Raw genomic sequence first — 23683 nt, 5'->3', positions numbered from 1 at the left:
ATTACATTAGGCCTCTTTCTCGGTCTGAGGGGGCAAGATATGCCCTGACCTGTGTCAACATTGCAAGTGGGCTACTGCAGGCCTATCTAGTACTGAAAGCAAACCAGGCATATACCATCAAGGCACTCACTAAACTGATGTCTGCCTATGGGACACCTCAAGTCATCGAAAGCGACCAAGGAACTCATTTTACTGGTGCAACAATACAGTGCTGGGCAGAAGAAAATAACATCGAATGGTGATTTCACCTGCCATATAATCCAATGAGGGCAGGCCTCATTGAACGTTATAACGGTATTCTTAAGGCTGCCCTGAAGACAGACTCCCAGTCCCTGCAGGGATGGACAAAAGACTGCATGAAACCATGTGGGACCTGAATGAAAGACCCTGAGACGGCAGACCCAGTGTCCTGAGAATGTTGCAGACAACATGGGCCACCCCGCTTAGGATCCAAATTACAGGCACTGATCATCAGGTAAGACCCCAGATTGGTAACAAAAATAATCTTCAGCTCCCTGCCCCTGAGAATTTAGATCTGGGTACCCATAGAATAAAATGGCCCTGGAAGGTGCAGGTAGGACCCAAATGGTGTGGCCTACTTGCACCTTGGGGGAGATTGTTGGAGGTGGGAGGCTTAGTAGTCCCTCCAGTAATAAGTACATGGCCTACTGATATTGTGGTCAACACTCCAATTTTCATTGCTAAAGGGACCTCCATCATGTCCCTGTGGCAGATCCTTTGGTGCCTGATATAATTATGCAGCTGCAGACATCTGGCCAGAAGGTGTGGTTCAGGCAGCCAGGATGTGCCCCACACAAGTGGAAGTGTTGACCTAGGATAGGAATACTGCTTGTATCTTGCCCTGGAGAGCAGACCTTCCCCTCTTGGTACCTCTGAAACATCTGTATTACTCCCCGTGAGTCTGTGAGCCTTCAGGATCACTGGAAGGAATGAAATGCCAACAAAGCGTTCCAGTGCTACTGTCAGATCATGTGCAACACCCGGTGATGGTCTACACGGGACTGATGGAACATAGAACAGACCTGCATCTCACGGCTGCATGCCTCCAGTAACATCATTGAGCACTGGCCCATAAAAGAATATGGACATTCACTGATCATCACTCGAATTGTACCAACATGCGTCGCGATGAAAATTGTATAAGCATTGTGATATAGCAGATCTCTGTATTAGGGAAAGCTTACCCTTTAGTCAACCTGATCATTGGTTCACGCTGTGAAGGGTTGGAGTATATGGGAACTGCTGAGTCACAGCCTGAACCTCTGATTGATCACCTGAGTTGAGCAATGAATCAGCCAGAGGAGCACAGGTGAAGGCAGTTCACCTGTACTGCTGGAAAGGGTGGAGCTCCTCAACATATTTAAGAGCTGGCTACCAGTGGGGAAGGATCTGTTCTGGAGATCTACTCTGCTGGAGTTTTGTAAGTGAGCCCAGGATAGGGGTAAGCTTTCTATTTATTCTCTTTTTGTTATCATAATCTACTTTGCCAAACTCTCTCATTTATTTTGTAATTATAGCATCTTAATATTCATTGATTATACAATCTCGATGCACCCATAACTGCGGTAGAGTAACAGCAGCAACAAATAATGCATCAGCTGGTTCTTACAGGAGAAAATCCTCACGGGCTAATGTGTAATATGCTGCAGAACTGACAATGTTGGTTGGTTGTTTTTCCAGTTCAACGCAGTCTATTGCTAGAGGCACAGTATAACACCAGATCAGCTGGTTTATTGCAATGATTTTGAATGACAATTTTTTTTGCTCTTGCTATAGAAGAAAATGTTTGAGTTGTCTACTTTGCATAGCACCATGTAAAAAATCACGGTCCTTCTTTTCTATAGTAACAAATGACAGGTGAATCTTCTCTTATCACTTGTTTTTATATCTACTCCAACTTAGATATAGGATTAGTGGTTTTTTTTTGTTTTTTTTTTTCTGGTACTATATTTATGTATGATTTAGTTCACACTGCAGCAAGCAATAGATTTAGTGCCAGGAAATTCTATATTTCTCTATATGTATACGTATGTCATATGTAACAGCATAAATTAAGTAGGAAAATGAGGAACACTTTTGAAATTAAAAGCACATTTTTTTTGTCTTGAAGTGAGAAGTGTGAGGGGTCTAAATCATAAAGTCATGCTGAAACAGATGAGTTGTAATTAGGGCAGAGAAGAGAATGAAACATTGACGTATGGCTTCCTTCTCGCCGTGGTTTGCTTTTACTTGGTAAAACCTGCTTGGGTTGCATCAAATCTTCATTATGTTATGTAGGAAAGGAGACTGTCATGGGAAAAGTGTCTAAATATTTGTCAACTTTAAAAGATAAACCTCTTTCTTTCAACAAGGATGGCTTAAAGAGACTTTTTTTTTAAATAAAATATGGCTGGCTGTGACATGTCTATTCACCTTCTACCACCAAAATAGAAATTTTTGTTCACAAACACCTCAGTCTCATATTGTAGGTGTGAGATAATCTGAATTACAGCTGTATTATTTAAAAAAAAAAAAAAAAAAAAAAAAGAGGAAGTTCACTTTAGAGAAGCATCGTATTAGTAGTGGACAGAAAGTTTAACCAGCTTAAAATTGTCACTATGTGCATCTCTTTCAATGTTTCTATGATCTACTGCTATGGGTGATAGGTATGTTAGCAGAGATGCTAAATACTGGCACGAGACTGATAGCCAACAAGTACCGTAAGGGAAAGTTGAAAAGAACTTTGTGATTCTGTGAAATTTAAGATACCAGCAAATTTTGAGCATTCAGTTAAATTTCTTGGTAGAAAACAGAGCTATGAATATAGTTCTTGAACAAGTCAATATTATAGTTATTTACTTGGTTTTATTATTTGGATGTATGGTTTCTTAGAAATCTCACTTGCAGCTAATTTCTCTAATAATAAATCCAGTTTTTGGCAAAACAAATGAGAATTTGAAATACTTACTATAAGTAGATGCCTCCTTGTCGAGCTTGCAAAAAAGCAGATTTTTGTGGCTGCTCTATATGGTTGTCTGACCGCATCTTCTCAGGATCCTTCTTCACTTGGGCTGTGCATTTCAGCTCAGAATTTCCTCTTGGTTCTTGAAGTGTGCAAGGCAGCTATGTGCTGGGCCATGCAAACCACGGATGTGAATCCAACTATGCATCTAAGTTCCCAGTTGATCTCTGGATATATCTGTGACTATTAAAGTCTCTGCCATGCCACAGAAGGTTTCATGGTCTCCATGGAAGCCACCACCTCACTGCTAATGGGTTGCTGCTTAAGGAGACAATTCTCAGCAGTACAACAGTGTCCTGCAAGACAAAGTTACACAAGTTTTTACTTCCCTGGTGCAGCACAGTATCTGTCCTTCCTCTGTTATATCCAGAATGTCAGAAATACACAACAGTTTTATGCTTCTTCTCTGATTTCACTTTGTGACTCGACAGAATATTCTTCCTTGACCTATGTGTAGTTGAACTTCAGTTTGAAACAGAAAGGGGATGCTCTCATCCAGAAAATATTTAACATTTCAAATGCTGTAGCCAATATGAAACAAAGCCCTGTGAAAGTGAAAAGTCACAAAGGAACCTTTCCCCAGACCAGGAAAAAAAGGTTAGAAAACTCACCTGCGGTATGAGGTGCTGAAGTTCACATCCCAAATTGTTCACAGCATGGGTCACAACCTCAGCTGAATATTAACCGAGCTAATAGTTAAGCATTGCACTCTCCGTGTCTCAGAGCTGGATTACATACGTTTTCCCACTACAGCTGCATCTCCTTTCCAAATATGAGCAAACTAGACACGTTTTGAAAGAAAAATTTTAAGTTTGAAGAATAAAAATAACATTTCATATGAACGTTCCTGACTGGCTTTCATGCCAGGCAAAACACTAAAAAATTATTTTTAAATAGCCTATAATCAGTTCCTATTATGATAGAAGGTAACTTTATAAATAGATTTTTATGTTCTCAATGGATTATTATTTTTGATAGTTGATTTTAGTACTAATTCATCTCAGTCTTTTAAATTGAGAATATTTAGTTTAGAAAAGAGAAGACTCAGTGAACAGCCTTCAGATACTTTAAAAGCTTCTTCGACAATCTGGTAATAATTTGCTCTTCACAGATAAAAGAGTAGTAATGGACTTAAATTGCATCAAGGAAAGTCCAGGTTAGTCATTATCATACACTTTCTAAATGGTAAGGGGACAGTAAATTCCTGAAACACTCTGCTTGGGAAAAGTATGGTGACTTCATTATTGCAGGTCACAAAGAATGGGTTTGGTAAAGAGCGATAAATAGAAGAGTAGACGTAGATGATGGTGCTTTGGAGTAGAAGGATGAAATAGACATTGTCTTCAGGTCCCCTCTTTGAAACACAGAACCTACACCAAAAAAAGTATATGTATATATATGTATATATATATATATTTTTTTTTTCCTCAAAGGATTTTCTTACATCTGTATGAGAATCACCTCCCCATGTAAAAGGTTTTGAATACTGAAACATTCAGTGCTGCACCCTGCCCTTTCTAGAAATAAAATAAGATTTCCTGGGCATCAATTTCCCACACTGTCATTACAGTAAATATGATTAAATCACATATATGACACTTAGCAGCTCATTTCCATAATTACTCAATTACTTTTCTTCAGCTTTTTAAAGTATTTTCCGGAATTTGGGTCTTGTTAAATGCAATTTTATAAAGGCTTTAAAAAAAAATTGAAATCCTAGATCAGCATACCTTGTAATGGATCGTATGATGACAGAAGCATGGAGAAAGTGATGCCTGAATGAATTTTAGTTGTAATTCAGTTAAGAAGTGCAAGAGCTTGAATAACATAAAACAAAATTAGAAATATCAAGATCTGATAGATTTCAAGTCAGGTGGTCAAAGGGGAAACATCATCCATGTCCAAAAGTGTAATTGAGACTTTAACACTATAAAATTATAAAATATACTTGCAAAATTCATCTGTTTTTCAGTTTTATTTAATCACAGAATTGGAGTAAAGTAACTTTTGGGTAAAATAAAATTTGTGAAATTCAAATATCACCACAGTACTGCCATTCACATATTACATGGATACCTAGTAGAAATGCTCTTCCTCTGTAGATTTACAGTAAATTGTTGCCTTCCATTTGTTAGCATGGAGGATTACCATCATATTTTCAAATCCGTATTGTAATTTCTCATCCTTCCCTTGAACCTGATAGATACTCTGAAGCAAGAATTAGGGCCTTAGGCACATGGAAGTAGAAGGGTTCACGACCCTGCAGCCTCTGCAGCCATGTTAAAAGTTCTTTTCACAATGTGTGAGAAGAAAAAAAGAATAAGCTCTTACTATTCTTGACTGTATTGACTCTGCAATGCTAGCTGAAATAAACAGCAGTTGATTTATCTCTGTTCCTTATGATTTGAAAGTACACAGGAACATGAAAACGCCACTTAAACATTTCTCGAAGTAGACCTGTGTTTAAGGAGACAGTGTTTGTCACTGATGAAATTCAACTTGTTCAAAACATTTTCAATTACCTTCTTCAGTGTAAAGATATGGTTGATGTTGGAGTGATAGCATTACTAGTTTGGGTTGGCTTAAAAGAGATTAAATCAGAAGACTAAGGACAAAGAGAACAGTTCTGGATTTTGGGTGTTTTCCCACAGAGAGTCTATTCCATACATCATAACATTAGTGTGGGAAAATAGCTATGGAAAAGAATGTCAGAAATATGCTTAACTGTCATTAAAACAGAAGAACTTAAATCATATTTACAATTAAACATAGAATATTTACTGATTTAGATGGAACCAGTTTAGCAGACATGTACAGCATTTTGGTAAGGAGATGTTCTAGTTAATTTGGAAGACTATGAAAAATAGTGATTCCTGTTCTCCTCCAACCAAGGAGTATATATACATATGACTTACATTATGCTCTAAAGCTATGTTTTATGGGAATAATTTATACTTACCTGATAGGTGTTCATATCAAAACCAGTCCAGAAGATTTCCCTTATATCTCAAAGGAAAGTACTGAATCAGTTGCACTTAGTAATGAATCAGGGTTTCAAATTATTTGGCAATTTTTTCAAGACACCGAAACTATAAAGGGATTGCTAACATTTTTCCATTTTCAGTTTCTTAACACTTCCAGATTTTTTAGAATACCAGAAAAGTTTTACTAAAAAGAAATTCACTGTGGAAGAATGAAACAAAGTATACAAGGTGAGTCTTTCAAAGGAAAAAGTCAAATTCACTCTTCCATAGAATCATAGAACTGCTTGAGTTGGAAGGGACCTTAAAAGTTCACCTAGTCCAACTCCCCTGCAATGAACAGGGTCACCCACAGCTAGATCAGGCTGCTTGGACCCCTGTTCAGCCTGACTTTGAATGCTTCAAGCAACAGGACACCCATCATCTCCTCTGGACAGCTGTTCCAGTGCCTTACCACTCTTTGTAAAAAACCTTCTTCCTTATAACAAATACAAATCTCCCCTCTTTTAGTTTGAAATAATTTCCCCTTGTACTGTCACCACAGATCCTGGTTTGCTGTACCCCAGCCTTCAATATTGAAAAGGCACTCTCTGGAGCCCTCCTCTGAATGTGCTCCAACAGGACCACATCTCTCTTGTACTGAGGACTCCACATCTGGACAGAGTATTCCAGGTGAAGTCTCACCAGAGCAGAGGAACACAATCACCTCCCTCAGCCTTCTGGTCACACTTTTGTTGTAGCCTGTGAGGGACATTACTGACTCGCATCCGGCTTACCATCTGCTAGTACTTCCAAGTCCCTTCCAGCAGGGCTGTGCTTAGTCCTTTCATCTCCCAGCTTGTACTGGTAGTGAGGGCTGCCTCAACCCATGTGCAAGACCTTGCGCTTGGATTTGTTGAACCTCATGAGTTTCACCAGAGCATACTGCTTGAACTTGTCTAGGTCTCTCTGAATGGCATTCCATCCCTCAGTGCATCAATTGCACCACACAGCTTGATGTCATCACAAACTTGAGGAAAGTACAGCTGATCCTACTGTTGATGTATTTGATGAAGATCTTAAAAAGCACCAGTCCCAGTACTGACCACTAAGGGATACCATGCATTACTGATCTCCACCTGGACAATGGGCCAATGATCAGCACTCTGTGTCCATTAACAGTTTATAGCCTTTTTTCCCTGAAATCTTCATTAAAAGAAAAAAAACAAAAAAAAAAACCAAAATCAATATGTAAACTTCCAAGTGAATCAACTTAGTTTTACTGTGTACAAAGGACATAAAAGTAGGTGCAGGAACAGCAGTTATTTCCAGTCCTTGGATATGAAGCAGTTTGTTTTAATCAGTTCAAAATGGAGTTCCCCTGGTTTGCATGAGACACCTCTGGAAAAAAATACCACAGGGACTTAAATTACATAACAAGCCTTTAAAAATAGGTGAAGTTTGGAACTTGAATTGAACTAGACCATGTTAAATAGATGCAGAAGAGACATTTTCAACACAGAAACTTATGTCAGATATATTCAGTGAGTGCAGATGTTCTGACCTAGCCTTGCATATAGTATATAAGAACTATTTACTATTTCTTCAGATATCAAAGAGAAACATTAAACACACAAACCAGTCCCTCAGGAGTTTTCAGTATTCACAAGCTCCTTATTTATATAGAGATAAAAGACACCTGCAGCTATACCTCATTAGAAGAAAAATGACCTTCAGTGACCAATAAAGCTAATCAAAGAAAATATTTTTGTGTTTGTTTCTTTCCACCCACCCCCTCCACCCCCCCCAAGGAGCACATCACTTCCCACATTTTCCCTCAGAGAGGCAGTCAGGATAGATTTTGGTAGTAAGAATGTGATTAGCCTTCCTCAGACTTCTCTCTGTTAATTAAAGTGTATTGTGTACATAACATCTATGCTTGTGTACAATAGGATGCAAATGAAAAGAAATTACAAGACCATTTTTAAAGGGTAAACAAAACTGTTTGTTAGTGCAGCATTCAGTAAATTAAGTACAGTGCTAAACTCACCTGATAACATAAGGTCTCAGAAAATAATGATGATGGTAGCTAAACAAGCAAACTGCTAGACTAAAGTGATAGAAATAGAAAGCAACCCTATCTGTCTGCCCACTTACAACAGAGACTCATTTTCTCATATTTAGATCCATAACCTTGTATTTATTATTTTGTTATCAAGACCAAATATTCTTATGTTGGACACACCTAATTTTTGTGGATGATAAAATATCTCATTTTGATTTATCCTAAACTTGAGGTAAATAATTCCTTGCTCAAAAATGTCTTAAAGACATTTCCATGGTTCTTGGCTTTTGTATTTACTGCGATGGATGTTAGAAGCTACTTCATATCACAATTGTCCTGGTGAGACAGGTAATTCAAGGGAAGCATTCAGAGGAGCACAATTAACACATCTACCTAAAGTACTCGTATAACTCCAATTCTCAAAGTATGAACTGCACACGCTCTTGTTTAGCCTCACGTGATCTCTGAAAAACAGAGAGTTACTGCCATCCTTATTTATATTCTATATAAAAATTCAGAAAAGTAAAATAAATGCAGGTTGTCCATGAGATCTCTAACAAAACAAACTGCAGCACAAATCCATGAATTTAACTCCAATTTTATTGGATTCTTCCTTTTCTCACTTCTGTGATGTGTCTATCTCTCAAAGTGCTGGCAGCAGCAGCAGAAAAATCAGGACATTAGGAAAATCTGAAGACAGATAAAGATAAGTAGGAGAGCTGACAGGAGCAAGTGAGGAGGCAGAAGTAACTCAGTTCATAGAGTGCGCATTTTCTTATATATTTTTAGAACATTTTAAAGAGCAAACAGGTATTTTATACAACAGAAGAAATGGTAGCAGCAAAGAACTTCTTTCCAGTGAAACAAATTGAAAATGTAGTGTTTTGAACTGCTCATTCTACTAGTCCAGACAGCTCAGTATCTTTTTCTTTTGTTTCATTTCACAAGAGAAATCAAACAAAGGACATGGCTTAGCTTTTTCCTTACTGTTCCATCTTCTCTAAAAAATTGCTGCTCTTCTATTCCCAAAGCCCCCCTGATGGATAGTTCAAGCAAGGTCCAGAAGCAGTCTAAACAGTTTGAGTTGCTTTGATGATTGATGCCACTGGAGTCAGAAAGCTTTTGAAAAAATGAAACATGCTGTTGACAAAACTATAGAAAGGCTTTACTGGCTTCTTTAATATGGATCACTCTTATTTTAAAATATAACAGAATTTGAGTCCACACGAAGTCTGTGAAAAGAAGCCACTCAGTACAGGGTGTTATAAGGAAAACAGTACTGGGAATGATCTTGAGGCTGTTTCTTCCTATAGCCAGTTCAAACTCACTTTGAGTCTTTAGCCAGAAGTTTAGATCACACAGACAGGGTTCTAGATCCCACAGCTAGAACAGTGATGCCAAACTTATCCAAAAAGCTCCAGACCCCATGGTTAGTGACTGACTTGAGGTCATCTCCAGTTGAAATTTTTCAGAATGACCTCCTGTCACATCTTGCCTGTAAGAAAAAGGAAGGGGCAATCAGATTCACAAATATCCCTGATTACAATAAGGTAAATGATGTGCAAAGGTCCACACACAATCATCAACTTTAATGAGAATTTAACACAGTCTAAATGAGAAGCATACCATGGAAAGTCAGAAAATATTTTGTTGGTCTTTTACATCCTCTACATGATTTACACACAAGAATGCAATCAGAAACCAATATTTCACTTATCTCAAATGTATGGCACTGGTGGGTGAGAGATCACCATGGAAAAATTCAGCTCAGGATTTTCCACAATCTAGACCATCTGACCCTAGTCACCTTTGTCTGAGCACTGACAAAACTGGAAGCATTATATACTGGTGTTTCTGGAGCTCTTACAGTTTTCATCTACGCTCTTAGAAGAAGTACAGATACAGAGAGTTCATCAGCTTGGGTTCTTTATGTTCTGTATGCAATGAATTTGCTCTTCAGCACTTCTTGATTGATGCTGAACAAGAAAGCCTTCCACTTCATCACTTCTCACCTCAGACTGCTGCTAGCTTTGGCAGTGGAAGTTCCATAAAATAGTCTAATAGTCTTTATTTTAGTTGTTTCTTGTTTGTTCTGTGAGAAGACTTTGTCTTTAATAGAGTCCCATTGGACCTCTCTTGGTTGTTTTCTCCTGACTTCATGGACAGGGTCACACATCTTTTAAGAGAAAGAAATAGAATCCAAAACCACATAAGATCAATGACATAGCTGTGCAATCAGGATGAGGCCTCCCTCCCTTTCTCTGCAATTAATTATCCATTTAAAATACATAACCTGGAATCCACATACCACTAAACGTAACAGAAACCAAAGACTTTTTAATTGTCCACTTCTTCAGAATTGAACTATTCTGCTGGTAAAACATTTTTTCCTTGTATGTCTGTTAGAATTGAAAATAATTGATTTCTCTTTATTTACATCATTAAAAGCTTCTAACAGTGACAAAACATTAGAATTTTTACACCTGTAAAATCCACGTTCTTTTCCTAATTGAGCCTCGATTATAAGTCATGATTCCCTGGCCATGCTTAAATTCCTTTTCCAAATTCATAACTTTGGATTTGCAGTGACCTGTAGTAAGTGATAATTAGTTAAAAATCAATACCTAAGTCTAATGAAAAACTACTGAAAATAACTGAACTCAATAATTCCCTTGCTACCAGTTTAGCTATTTTGGAATGAACTGGCCACTTTAGAATACCAACTCTGGCTACACTGCACTATTCAGAGATTTCCTTTGACATTCATTTGTTCCAAATAATATTTTGTGACTTTTTTTTTTTTTTTTTGAATAAACACATTCTCTCTCCTGTTATGATATGGAACAAAAATTGGGCTGCTGCTCCCAAGGCACTTAGCAGTACAAATATAGCCTGCAATCAGACCCATGGACTGTCATGGTTCAGGCATAGTTACAAAGCTTTCCTTGTACCATAAAACTCATAACACGTGCCAAAGCGCCTGATACTGATGGACTCTTTAAACAGTCCTGACTCTGTATGGAAGGGTATCTCAGAAAAAATGCATCACAGCCTGAATGGGCCACTGTAAAGGTAGACGACATGTCTTGGAGGGAAGCTAGGCCTGTAACTTCATCACTTATGCTAGCCATTCACTTAATCTCTTTTTACAACTGAAACTGTCATCAACAAAAGACTATATTATTTTTATTTCTAAAATACATTACAATTAGAGTAGGTATAATAGTAATTAGATGCAGGGCTCTTCTCATGCAGGTCACATTAAGTCATAGCAACAGCATCCTCTGACCTTAGGACCTCCATGGCAGATGGACTGATGGCCTCTTTACACTGTGCACAATGTTCACTGCGCAAACAGGGCAGATGTGATTTACAGTCCAGGTAAACCAAAGAACTGAAATGTACAAAAAGAAAAGAAGCATGAGCAGAGCCTTGTTAGAGATAGGAACAGAGCTTGGGGCACCCAATTCCTAAACTATTAAACACTGCTGCCACTATCACCTTAGCCTAAAAAATTAATAATTAGAATTTTTTTGTTTGTTTGTTTCTGAGCTGTTAGTTTTCACTAATACCCTCCAATTCCTTTAAAGGAAACTTTGCAACAGCACACTTGGGGAGAAAAATTTTTTTTCAAAATCATCTTTCCAAAGAGGTGACAAAAGGGATGAACTACCAAAATCAGATCCTGTGAGTGCAGGGAGGACTTGGACAAAGAAATGCCTGCAGGGTAATGATGTGGGTAGTCTCACTCCATTAGTCTCAGCGCAACTGATTCTGATCTGTTATGTCAGCCTCACTTAAAAAGTGAGGTGGTTTCCCTTTCACTGTCTCCTGTAACGACTAAGAACAAACTTAATTTCAAAATGGATGCACTCCCTGAACCAAATACGTGGTGTTTAGCTTGTCAGCCACTAAATTATATTATTATTTCTAAAGGCTTTCCATCTCTTTCTGTTTGTCACATATGTAAAACCCAAAATGATTTGTAAGAAATATTCATTGGTGGTGCTTACCAGAAAAACACAAAAAAATGTGGAGATCATAAATTTATACTGCATTGGCTTATTAGAAAGCCGTGCATTCTACTAGAGCTTTAAGTGTGTTCTTTCACTTCTGTGGATGTCAAATGCAAAACTAAGAATCAAACTGGCACAGAGTGAAATTTCCTGTCGTCTTGGCCATTGGATGAAAATTAGGATAGCTATTACAGTAGTTATGCAGCTGGAAGTATTTAAAGAAAACAGCAGGCAACACAAAAGATTATCCAGAAGAAGCAATTCCAGATTAACCCTTCTGATGCACTTAAACTTACTAACCTACCCTTGTTCTGATTTGGAAAATGCTACTTGGAAAAAAAATAAAAGTAAAAAAGAAATGTTGTTAGTAGAACATAAATGTAATTCAACTGCCTTGTCACAGTGAACTAGATAGCAAGGATGTAACAACAATCACATGAAAATATCACAATACCCTTTTCTTATATCTCTGGCTTTTTTGAAAACATGCTGCCTTAAGTCACGTTCTGCACAGAAATTCTTGCTGAGAATATAGTAAAACCTACTGTAGACAGAAAATACTAAGAAAGTAATAACATGAAAATTACTTGGTCCCTGCACCATGGAAGTCCCACTTGAGCATGGAAAATAGGCTTTTAATTGTAACATAAGTGTTTCTACTCTGCTGAGAAAGAAATCTCATCCAAGGAGAGCTACAGGTCTGTACAATTAACATCAAAATGAATCAAGTGAAAGGAAACATTTGTATTGGGCTGTGCTTCACCTTTTCAGTACATTTGTGAGACACTGCTTGACAAATAAATAATAACTGGTTAATGGAACAGCTCTCCTTTGTGTAAAAGCTATTCATTTTTGCAGAACTCGGAAGCTAGGTTAGAGGAAACTTACCACTGAACTGTTTTAACACGTACTATTTCTAAAACATGTATATTTTAATTTCAATGTAGGATAATTCCAAGAGTCTCTTTTAGCACTACTTTCCTGAATGATGCTACATTTAAGACTTGCTTATGTCTTCCTTCCATACTTCAATGTCCTTAAATTTCTAGTAAATTAAAAATAAAAAAAAAAGATCTGGGTGAACCTCGTGAGTAAACATTATCCTCTACACAGAGACTGATTCAAGTCATTTCAAGATTAGAGGGACTGAATGAATCCCAAGTTTTCTGTCTAATCCTCAAGTTTATCAAGAGGAAAAATTCACATGACATTCTGCAATTTTTATTTTTGTTTTTTAAACATCTGGACAAAAAGGCTGAAGGTCCTTTTTCAAATTGTCCTTTAACATTTCATAAAGCTGCAATATGTATTTATTTTTATAGTCCTGAGTTCTCTCCTGGAACAATCTCCTTCGACACAATTTCAACACTTCCTCATTGAACTTTTACTGCTATAGTGAACATTGCCAAAGGCTTTAGCCTGTATAACCTCATCTTCCCATTCATTGCTTCACAGCACAACAAGTATGTTTATGAAAGCACTTAAATGGCTTAGAAGTTTATGTACACATTCTAAAATTAAAAAAAAAAAAAAAAAGCATATATGGATGCCATGAAAGCCAGTAGTTTGTCTATTTTGCTCTCACAGAGCTTTACATTAGCTGGTTCAAGGGTTAATATATATCTAGCTATCACAGGTTTTGCAAAGAAGCCCATAAATATTTTGTGTCATAATTATGTAGTTATTAGTACAAGAGACTGGAGGAATCTGTTATGCTATTAATTATAAGCAATATATTTTGAGCATCACACCTTGCCATGAAGTCCCTTCAAGCTGTAAAGACCTGCATTGTGGTCTTCACATTCCTATCTTCTGCTATTGGAAAATCAAAGTGAAAAACACTTTATCCTTGCTACGACATAGACAATTTTATTTTCCATTCTCCAGCCCTAGTCTCCTTTCCCTACAAAGTCCTTTGGCCTCTCTCAGCAGTTTCCTTGCCCTGAGGACTCTATTTCCTCGTCATCACTACTAACAAGAATTCTTTCAGCTGTTGGCAATCTTACTTCCTCACAGCAAACTCTCTTTACCTCCTTGGATTTGCCTTTTTTTTTCCTTCATAATGATTCTTTTCTCATCTCTCCCTAGCACACAGCGTGCCAACACATAAAAGCTAAACGCTTTTGCTGAGAGTAATTCCAGTAACAAGCAGACCAATGAAAAGGATGGTTCATTTATAGAATACGTAGGCCAGCAGGAAACTCTGAGACATTTTATTTTCTTCTAAAGGAGGAATGAAAAACAAATCTTTAATTGAAAAACAGCAAGAGGCTCAGATGCACAACAGTGTTACCACACTATGAGAGGCTTGAAGCTAAAAAGTTTTGCCTTTCTGTCTGTTCTTAGTAGGCAAGAACTCAAGACAGTCACCAATGCACACAACCTGCTGACATCACAGTAATTCAGAATGTCAGAACCATACATCTCAAGGTCTTCTCTGCTTCTTTTTCATCTTCTACATGCACTGTTGTTACAGCCAACATTACAGCTGGAAAGATTATCATGGCGACAACCAGAAAAGAAACTAACAGGGAAGAAATGCTCACCTGTATCCAAAGATCTAGGTTCACAGGAAAAACCCCACAGAAGAAGGATCTCCAGAAAAGGATCCTTCCCCAGCAGCAGTCAGCCCTTAAATAGGGTCTAAGAGAGGTGCAGCCAGGCTCCACCCCTTCCATCACACAGCTGAATCGCCTTCACCTGTGCTCCCATGGCTGACTCAGTGCTTGACTCAGGTGGTCAATCAGTGGTTCAGGCCGACACTCAACATACAACTGTTATAGGCATGCACCTGACTGCATATTTCAATCCTTAAAGGGAAGAGGAAATCACATCAAACATATAGTTTAATCCAAAATCCCATTATTTCTCAACTAAAATCTAGCAAAAAAAAAAAAAAAAAAAAACAACTAAAATATGCTGAGTATAGTAGAGCACCTAAGTAAATAGCTAAGTATTTATATATATATATATATATATATAATAAATATATATATATAAATATGTATATTATATTATTTATTATTATATGTATATTATATTTATTATTATAAATATATAAATATAAATATATATATATATAATAAATATATATATATAAATATATATATAATAGCTAAGTAGAGCACCTGAGTAAAGCCCTAGCTAAGTCTATGCACATTGTGCCAGACTGACTAGAAATGGGAGAGGATTGCCTATGCCTTGGGATACTTTCAGAAGAAGCTGATAAAGGGAGGAAGAAGCACAAACCTGTGATGTTCTCAAAGCCAAGCTGTAAGTTCATGTCACAGCCACATGTATACCTCCCAACTGTCTAGCATCCTGGCTCAGGCCTTGATATAGACAGAGCTCATGTGAAGGAGACACTCATAGGTAATAGATCTGTGTTATAGTGATAAGGCCAGCATCATTTCCTGGTTAGGAAATCATGTCAGGGAAAAGAAGGACTCATCATCTTTCTCAGGAAAACACAACTTAGTACCTGCTTTGGTTATACACGAGAATATTCACGAACAGAACACTCATATGGTTTTTCAAACAGGTAATTTGACATTCCTTGGACTCCTTGCATTACCTCACTTCTCTGCAGCAGGCTGATCTCCAGCAATTCTACACCAATCATCTGCAGTGCTAATATTTTGAGAGGTGTATCCGTTATGTAGAATACCTTCCTTTTCACAAAGAGTTCACTTCATCACTGCATGCTGTCTTATTGTCACTAGCCCCTCTGCTTCCTTGCTTCCTCTCTAATGAAAACTGTTTTCTTCTGCCCAAGACAATTTAAATTGTCAATCTATTCTTTTTAATCACAAAGAAAAAAAAAAAATCACTTCTGTTCCTAATAGCAGGTAGTATCTGCTCTCTTCTCATCTCATATGCATGCCTGCTTCGGACACATTTCTCCTGTCACCATCTCCCGTCAGTCCTAGGATCTTTCCTTTATCCAATTCCAACCACGTACAGCCAGGAACATTGTTCCTTGTAGAAACAGCCGCCTTCTCTGAGATGGGCACACAAAAGAGCAGGAGCAATCTGCTGTGAAGCTACTTGGAATCAAATGAGGATGTAACAGTAGAGATAAATGGAGACAGAGAATAAAATCCCCAGCTACAAGATAGACAAATGTTGGGCAGGCAGTAACTAGAGCTAGAAGCAGGGTATCTGAGGGTCTTTTTCCATTTATTTTTTTTCTTCTTTGGCACTGCTTTACAGAGCTTATCATGCCAACAAAGTATTTGATTTGAATTTTATCAAGCACTGCAGGCTGACACAATTAAATCTAATTAGTAAATCCCTCCACTTCTGAGCATTCAATACAGAAAGATTTTACCTTCTAGTCTTAAACTAACTACAAGAACTCAAGTTATTCACTTTAGTAGTAACTTAGGAATATTTATGGGAATTGGATTTGCACTGTTTCAAGCACATGTTCAAGAAACATCTGCTGAAGATCTCATGCAGGTTTTGTGAATCCTACATTAGCTGTGGACCATCAAGTCAACCAAATAGCTCTGTAAGAATCTGACAGACATTGATTTTGTCAAAAAAAAATGCAAATTCTATTCTCCCTGGGCACTCTGTTCTTCCAAGGGGAGAGGTTGCTACTGCAAAGGACCTGTAGAGATATAGAAAACATCAAACCTTAGACTTCCTTAAGAAGTAGTAGTATAGTCATCAGTGCACACAGCAGAACTGAGAAATGCTGTAAGATGGGGGAAATGCTTCCACAGACCCTGGCTTTTAAGTGTTGCTCTCTATGCAGCGCTCAGATACTGCTGCTTGAAAATGACAAACGTGCCAGTTAAAAAGATTATGTAGTCAAAGAGAAGCAAAACAGGTTGCAAGAAAGATATGTATATTAAATATTTATAATAATAGCTTTGTGATATTACAAAAGTTCACATGCATTTATTTAAAACCATCTAGGGATTCAAATTCAAGTTTGCGGCAAACACAAAGTTGTAAATCAGGTATTTGCTATCTCTTATGGTTTCTTCTTCAGAAAAACAATTTTGTTTTATATGAACTGACTAGTAGCTATGTCATTCTTATCCACCATACCCAGATCTGAGGTAAGTAACTTGACTTCACTGCTTGGGCCTGATAAGATATGCTTGTACTACTAATTATAATTAGTACTTAATAATCAGTTGACTTTGCTGTTTTTTTAAATTAAATATTAAAACAAATGTTACGGCTCTGGAACATGAGAACGAAAAGCACTATATAAATCAGAACAAGACCTGACTTTTCTAAGTAGCACTGGGCAGTAGAAACTGTTAAGTATTCAGTAAAATCAGAATTAAAATGGTTGAAACACATTTCCCATTAATCATCAAAGTGAATAAAATACTGACTCGTCCACATTAGATAACTGAATTAAAGATATTTGAAGTCACACACAAAGGCTTTTAAAATTGTATTTATGTAATACTGACCATAAACACAGGCCTAAATGTAAAATAAAGTATTAGTGCCTGCAATGAATATTCTAGCAGACAAAATATTTACTTTTGTAACTGTTTTCACATATCAAGAATTCATACCCACAAGTGAATCCAGAACTGAGCATTACATAAAACTTTTTTTTTTATTTCACCATGAAAGTCATGGCATTCAGTTACTGATATACATATTTTATGTGAAAAAAAAAAAAAAAAAAAAAAAAGACAGGCATATCATGGATATAAAGCATGCTTTTTCCTAATATTTTTTTACAAAAATGGAAGATCAGCATAATCCTTTTTTGGATTCTTTATATAGCTTCTGTCCTGCAAAGGACAGACTAAGTTGCTAAGGCTGCAACATCAATTTGTAATTCCTGCAAAAAATATGTAGATTATTGTTTTGTATGCTGAAGAGTTTTAACCTTGATGTGATGATGTGTGATGATACATCGTTGGCTAGCAAGGAGTTATTCTTTTCCTATGATTCTAAGATTGTAAAGCAAGAAAAATTCAAAGCCAACAAATCTGATCTGACATCTACTCTTGCTTTTTACTGTAGGGGAGGAATTTTGAACATTTTTTTATTTATGCTAATGAATCCTTAGAGTAATTCTAGGAGGGTGCAAAATTTACACAACAAATTTAAATTAATGTAATGGTGAGAATTGTTTTGTTGCTTTTAATTTCCCTTTCACAGCATGCTCAGAAGTAACCAATGGAAGTTCAAGGCTTTGTGAGCTGCAGATTGAAAATCACTGTTGAATGTATATAGAGTAAGAAATTAAAGTAATAATTTAATTGTAATAGTCAGATGAAAAATGAAACCCTTAAATCCGTAAGTATTAAGGAAAATAAAAGCATATTTTCAATGAACAGTTTTCAGTCCTACTTTTAAACAACATTCCATTAAGTCCAAAAGCCTCTTTACCTTTAGTTTGGCAGTACCTGTGTCAGAAAAGACTCAGTGCTATTTCTGATTTAAAAAAAAAGCCTTGGACCTCTCCCCAGTTTGTCTTGTACCAAGGTCAGTATCCCCCACACCCTAGCTGCTTGGGAGTACTAAGACATTGCAAGATGTATCACCTCACTTTCCAGCCATATTGTTGACTTACTTTCAGATTATTTGAAGAGTCCTAGTTCCTCTGATAGGTATTGATTGAAATGTTGAAAAAGTCTTCGGCAAGTCACTATCTCGTCATGCATTTCACACTCTGCAAAAAAAAAAAAATTTCTTTTAGTTGTTGCTGTTTCTTCCTAGCACAGCAGTTTTAGTAGGCCTTTTTCTGTTCTTCATAACCTAGCAAAATAACTCTTGCTACTGTTACATCGGAAGAGAGGAAATGAGGCCAGGGACTGAAACTCGTTACCATAAATTATAATATACTTCCCTCCCTTGAGGTCTCAATTAAAAGGTACTAAGGAAAAAAATAAAACACTGAAAATATACTAGCGGAAATATTTAAAGCTGAACTTTGTCTTTGGTCTTGTTTTTCTATTCCCAGGGTTGTCACAGACTTCAAAGAAATCCTGCCAGCTAATATTGCTGAAAAATTTTTTATAAACATTCATATTTACTTAATTCCCTTCCTATATTTACCTCCTCTCACACAGTTGGAATAGTATGTTACTTTGTTCATAACTGCTTGATTCTTGTGCTATAAAATGTACTTTAAACGTATCTGGGTGAAAAAAAAAAAAAAGTACAATGGCACAGATAGATAAAATATTTCCAAATTCAAATAATATATAGTATTATTGTGCCTTCAATTTCACACATTGACTTTGTTCAGTCACCAACCACACTGAAATTAGGAGGAAAAATAATAGAAATCAGAAAAACCCAGGCTTCTCCTGGGGTGCAGGAGGAACTCCCTGTACACACATCTAAATATTTCTCCTTCCAGTTTTTAAAAACACTCCCCATTAGAACATTTACACAAGTATTGATGGCCGCTAAACTTAAAATCAGAGCCCACCTCTTATCACAACAAGCAAATATTGATCCTTTACTTTTCTTTTACTGTCTGTACCTGCAGATATCTCTTCCTGATGTCTATTCAGTAAGTTCACTGCAACAGTGACTTAACTTTAGGTATGTCTATGAAGAATTTACTAAAGAAGGTTTCTGTTTCTGTTGCTTCGGTGAAATTTAATAAAGTCGGCTAGATTTAAAAATATATCTTTTATTTTTTTATCATCTTTAAAGATGATATTAGCAGCCAATATATTGCCTAAAGATATTTTAGGAATAAAAGTAGACTTCTGTAATCACTGATGAAGGCTAGAATTAAAGAACAACAGTAAAATCTGTCCTTAAATAATGTAAAAAATCTTAGTACTAAATGATTTTAAGGTCCCTTCTATGATCTAGTCTGGAACAGAGGGTCATATGAATGAGCCATATTGCCAGCATTCAGACAAAGGCCATGATCAAACCTAACTAAATCTGAGATTGTAATGCTTTTTCTGTCCTTGCAGATTTTGCATTCTGATTGTGAAAACGATCTTTTTAAATTTATATAATTGACTGAAAGGATGAATAGGGTAATTCTGAGATCAAGTCTGTGCTATTTGTCATCTGTTCCAAGAGATCAGTCTTTGCCTTAGATCTACAGGAAAATATTTCTTTTTTTTTCGTTTTGTCTATTTATTTTTTAGTTGCACAGCCATTTTCTTATGAGAGGAACCTTTTTTCTCTTCAGTATTTACTACCCATCTGTAATATCATGATTTGCTTTTGATAATAAGCTGACCATTCACAACATTCAGTGTTATATTTCCATTTAAAATTCTAATTCAGTATGGGCTAAGGTATACAAATTTATTAATGCCATAAATCTACTGTACCTATCCCAAAGAAAGCTGGTGACCTTTTCAGAACTCTGTCTTCTGTAGTTTACAGAAAAGATTTTACAAATAGAGTGAAAGGGTAACATTAGAAGAAGAATTAATTAGTTGTACCTCTCTAGAAGGTAAGTGAATCATCTTACTGAGTATAAATACAATCTACCCACCTTATAAATAAATGTTGATATTCTGCCTAATAACAACACTGAAACACATTGTAAATCTTTACTCTGGGTTTCAGTCCTTCAAAAATTAAAAAAAGATGCTGCTTTCACTTGTGAGAGCACCTGTTATGGTAGCATTGCTTTGAACCTGTTTTTCTGTTCTTTGTGTTCTGTGGGTGGTTTTAAAGATTTGCTGATACTACTATTACTACTTCCTTGATTTCTCTTTTTAACTTCTTCACTAAATGTAATGAATGAAATCCACCAAATGTCAGTGTAATTTTCCTGAATTATTCTTAATTACTTTCTGATTTGCCTTAGTTTCCCTGCTGGTTTATCTATAGTTCACAAATTCCACTGACCACTATAAATCTGCTTTGATCACTTCTAGACAAAGATATTAATATTCTGTCAGCTTTTACTGCAATAACCTACTAGCTTTTTCCATCCATTCAGCTTTATTTTGTAATTATTTCTGAGATGAGACATTAATGAAGATTACGTCAGGGATACTATCTCTCTCATCTTTCTGCCAGTGAGCATCCATGAAAATAAAGTCTACATGAAAATAGCTCACATAGCACAAGCTTTCACATGACCCATGTAAGATGCTTCTGCTGCAGATTACTTCCTCTGTAGTAATAACTTCCTGTATTGTTTTTATTTTTCTCCATAAAGTAGGCCAAGTAATAAAACTTTTTGTATAAACACATAATAATTTATCCTAAATTTTGTACTCAGAACATTCTCTCTTTGAAATTGGTGTTTTCATCCATTTCAGTATGGTCCTATTTTGGAGAGTTGACTCTCCATAGTGCTGCACCATGTCTTTCCTCTCTTCCAATTCTTATGATGACATAAAGAGAAAAAAATTCCTGACATCAAAAGAGCGTAATTTCGTATAGTCAGCACTATAGATTCCTGCAGTTGGTTGTTATAAAATTATTGCTTGCTAGGTGTAGTTAGTGGGGAAATAACTTGCACTTGCAGTGTCCCTTTTTAGGCTTCATAGAACTGAAATGTTACATGAGACAGGTAAAATAAACAGGTACCATTCTTAAAAGAGCTTTTAATGACATTGCTTTCTTCAGCTCATCTCCATATGAGAAGAATGGCAGGAACTCAGATTAATTACTCATTACATAAATTCAAATATACAATTCAGATTAATTTCTTCAAAAGTAATTTTGTTAATCAGTGCATATATAAAATATATAAACATCAAAGTCAATTTCCATTAAAAAAATCCATAAGAATACATCAGAAAACAACATGGGTAGACTATCAATCATATTTTGCTCTATAATGCTCCCCAGGGTCCTTGCCATGACATGCTCAAAGGGATAGATGATTTTCCATTATACCTCACTCTACTGACAGTTCACATACAACTCTTCATAATTCATTCTTCAGGGATTTTCAAACATTTGATCGGATGCAGGATTTTTCACCAGCTTTCTTCTAATTTTTCTCTGAAATGCAACCAAGACAAGCAGTACTTGACATTTGTTATTAATGGAATTCAGTGAGACGCAAAAGAAAAAGGCTTGAAGTGGAATATCTTCTCTCATGCTATCAACTTAAGGAATTGGTTTATCTGAGAGAAAATATCACATGCTTGAAAACAAACGCAATTTTGGAAAAGAACAAATTTTCAATTATTTTGATGCAAACTCTATTCTAGACTAAAGAATAAAAAGACAACCTCCAAAGAGAGCTTCTACTGAGATATTGACGGAACATTTGAAGAGCGCAGCTGGTGGACATGAAGCCTGGTTAGGTGTTTTTTACATAAGTCCATTTGCTTGTAGACTAAGTATATCAATACAATTGGTAATTGTATGAATTGTACGAATTGGTAGGTAAAGCCCAGAACTCAATCTAAATATTATCTACAAACAGGTAAATTATGCATCCAAAGGCATGAGAGATATAACTAGTTAGTTAAGATCAACATTTATTGTCACTGATGTATAACGTAGCTTGTTTTCAGCATATAATCCCTGTGTTTAGTAGCTTTTTTTAAGCAAGGCACCAAGGCATGTCCTACATTAATACAGACATTTTAATGCATATAAAACGCATGAAAGGCCTTCCTGTTGTGCAAACATATCTAAACCAAACTGGGAGCTACTAGGAACATTAAAAAAAAAAAAAAAATCCTTTCTCTTCCCTATTTTGTTTTACTTCTTCTTGAATAGATCAGTTATTAACATTTTTTGCTCTGGCAAGAATCCTTAGGAAAAGATTCCTGTGATAACTGCATCATTCAGAGAGTGATGGAAAAAGACTCGTATACACTTCTTGGGTGGCTCCTGTGTTATTCAGAATCACTCAGAGCATCTGACAGAGATCTACTTCAGGATTTTATCTAACTTCAAGTTTTGAACAAAGCACAAACTGGTCCTAACTGATACAAATTCTTAAACAAATACTTCTGTAACACTCCAAGTTAGACACTCGGTCTAATTTCTCCGTATATTGCAGAGCAGCTCTCAAGTGTCATAAGCAATTTAGGACCACATTTAGATCCTCAGAGCATCACTCTCCCAAATACTTTATTCAGTAATCAAGATTTGTTTCAAACATCATAGAAATTCTTTCGTACTTCATTCTCAACATTTTCAGCCTAAGCTGTAGCTTAAAGAGATTTTCTCTTTCAAGCTGAGTACTTCCTTATGACTGATTTAAGCAGAATTCTCCTGTCCTCCCTCCATAATGAAAGTACATAAGCTGTTATACCTCATCAGCCAAAAAGATTTCTCTTTCAGTCATTTTTATCCCTGCTGAGGAAATGACACCTGCTCTTCTTCCAGCAGCTGTTTCTTTCTCCAAACCCACTCACTGGGATACAGTACATCAGAGCCCAGGATATGTGCTGTAGGGATGGTTTAAATTACATGTCAGAATTCTCACGAGAGAATCATTTCTCAGAAACTCCCTTGTCAGGACAGCCTCAAAACTAAACCTACGCATTCTCTTGCTAGTTGTCAAAAAGACAACAAATCTTTGCAATCCTGTAAAGTCTGTCAGTACAAAGACGGATCCAGTTCTCTGGCCAATGGCAGTTTGGCTCATTTGTCTCTGTTTTTTTATGACACTTTAAAAAAAAAAAAAAAAAAAAAAAAAAAAGTGGGAGGAAAGCATTTCCAAAAGCTTCTC

This window comes from Tetrao urogallus (genome assembly GCF_951394365.1).
Source record: "Tetrao urogallus genome assembly, chromosome: 7".
NCBI classification, from domain to species: Eukaryota; Metazoa; Chordata; class Aves; order Galliformes; family Phasianidae; genus Tetrao; species Tetrao urogallus.
This window is presented reverse-complemented; position numbering follows the sequence as displayed.